This window comes from Penaeus japonicus, unplaced genomic scaffold, assembly GCF_977035675.1.
Source record: "Penaeus japonicus unplaced genomic scaffold, GWHDUDI00000001_assembly GWHDUDI00000024, whole genome shotgun sequence".
In the NCBI taxonomy this organism is placed as follows: domain Eukaryota; kingdom Metazoa; phylum Arthropoda; class Malacostraca; order Decapoda; family Penaeidae; genus Penaeus; species Penaeus japonicus.
The window spans coordinates 14261110-14263609 of NW_028234426.1; the positions used below are offsets into that span (position 1 = coordinate 14261110).

Below are 2500 nucleotides of genomic sequence, written 5' to 3' on the forward strand. Positions count from 1 at the left end.
GTGCTGTCGCATGTAGGGTGCCATTGCGGACCTGATGGTCCTGAGACAAGCCACGTCAATCCTCCCCCTCCCATAGATTGGGCTTAAACCGCCCATAGACAAATTCCAAGGGATTGACACTCGGTCCCACTCTTCGAAACCTCCTAAAAATAACAGCATTCAAAACGCCGTAACACATACATAAATGTATTTCTGTATCCTATCCAGTTCATAATCAAAACCTGAGAACCATGTGTACTGATGCCATCTTCCATGAATCCCCTAGTAACAAGAAAACTGCTTGAGACACATTCACCCTTTGTACACCTTAACCGCTGCAAGCCTGTCTTCTATTCTACTCTTCCGTCACTGCGAAATAGCCTTGGCCCCTTTTTCACTGCATGCAATTATGACACTTTCACAGTCCTCTATACCAAAAAAAGGGTTTTTTCCAATCCTTCATATTACAATGTTTGGCATATCATGCTACACCTTTGTCCTTTTTCTTTGACTAATGAGATATTAATTACGTACATCACAAATAAAGACGGATTTGCTGCTAAATATATTTCGATATCAGATTTTTACAACTGTCTTGTGTATACATTACCCTTTTCCTCAACAGGACCTGAATGAAAAAAAATCTTCCAAATATCAGGAGACAAAATCGTAGATAAGCTTTTTCTCATCAAGACCGCTGTTGTGTCTTGGTTAACAGACAAAATTTATCACAGTCTTGTCTCTCCTTGATGCATCATCCGGATATGCTGTAAATTGTTCATTTTCATTATCTTTTTCACATTATTATCCCAAAAGGTTTCAGATTCTATTTTACATATTTACATGAGAAAGCGCAATATGCAATAGCATACACGTCAGAATAACATTAATTTGTCATTTTTGTTCCCACTACCCATACCGACTTTAATCACTAACACCTTTCTACAGCCTTAAATCTGACAGAAAAACAATCTTAGTTTACGATCATGGGATGGCATCTGCGATAACCGATTAAATTCCAGGGGAGGCACATGATACCCCATAGAAGCGCCACTGTTTATATCATGTCCTTTTTGCGATATACATAAAATGTAATAATAAATATTATTTAGTAAGTATTGGATAATTTTCAAACTTCTAATGTTCGTGAATCACAAATACATCTAGTTAAAAACGCAATTCTGATTATTTACCGCCTTGAAACTTATACCGTTCAAAATCGGCAAGCAAACGTACATTCTCGTTAATACCTGCATTCACCGACATAGGAAAGTAGTATTAGTACTGCTGTACTTTTTTAGATGGATTATAAATCCATCTGCAAAACCTAACCCATTTAACCCTCCGTTTCTGATATTTTAAGAAATTCTATAGTAATGCATATGGTGCCCATTAGCGTGCGATTTCTGCCATCCAGTCACTGCACAATGAGGAATCATGACAATATATTAAAAGTCATCCATCAAATTGAGGAAAACGAAGCCCGCAGGTCCGTGGCCAATACTGGCTCGCATGTGAATGTTGGAATGAAGTTGAGGAGACCTATTAAGTCGGACTCTTCATCCGAAAAGCCGTATATCATGCTTTGCTTACTATCGTTTGTTGAAATGGGTGTTCCTTCACGCCCTGGAAAGCGCATTAATTGCCCGGCCCCCTTGCTCTCCAAAAGTAATAGAACGTACAGTGCTGTTGTATAGGCGACATACATATGTGCCCGTTTGCGCATGGAAAGGAGTGATACACACCTGAGAAAATAATACAAATATTAAATGCTATGAATAGACATAACAAACAACGCGCGATCTGTCAGGAATACTATTCGCGAAACCATGTTCTAATGGGCACAAGCTGAGGTGACATGATTCTGAACTGCCCTGTCTACTGCATCATATGCGACTCTCTCTTTCTCTCTCTCTCTCTCTCTCTCTCTCTCTCTCTCTCTCTCTCTCTCTCTCTCTCTCTCTCTCTCTCTCTCTCTCTCTCTCTCTCTCTCTCTCTCCTCCATCCTTTCTCTTTCCTCTCCTCCCTCTTATTCGTTTTATTTCTGTCTCATACCCCTTTTCCCTCTCTCAGGACCACACAGCGTTTCGTGATTACAACATTGCATACAAACTCGTCATATATCATACGAATCTTTAAAAAAAAAGTAGAGCTCTCAGAGGGGATTATAATGACAGCAATTTTATCAGATAACGATAAGACGAGAAAACTACTACTTTTATAAATCCAGGAATAAGTCATCGAAGATTAGATAAGAAGAAAACCGGAAGGAACAATAATACGTCTGGAGGGAATCCCTCTAGCTTACGTAACCAGGAAAGAAGAAAAGTCCTTTCTTACCTTCTCCTCCTTAATTACTTAAAAGACACTCCATGGGAAATAAAATTAGGAGAAAACCATACAGAAAGAATTGCGCAACTCCATTAAAAACACTTCCTTACCTTTCCTTTCATATCGATGTGTTTCTCCGCCTGTTTCTTATGGCTATTGCGTGTACGTGCACTTGTGCGTGTGTCTTTAA

At 39.2% G+C, this 2500-nt stretch overlaps 1 protein-coding gene across 1 annotated transcript in view; it reads right to left on the minus strand.

Annotated features, from left to right (window-relative positions):
* LOC122265919 (N-acetylglucosamine-6-phosphate deacetylase) overlaps positions 1-2500 on the minus strand; it is a 13205-nt gene that overhangs the window by 9667 nt on the left and 1038 nt on the right. The window lies entirely within an intron of this gene.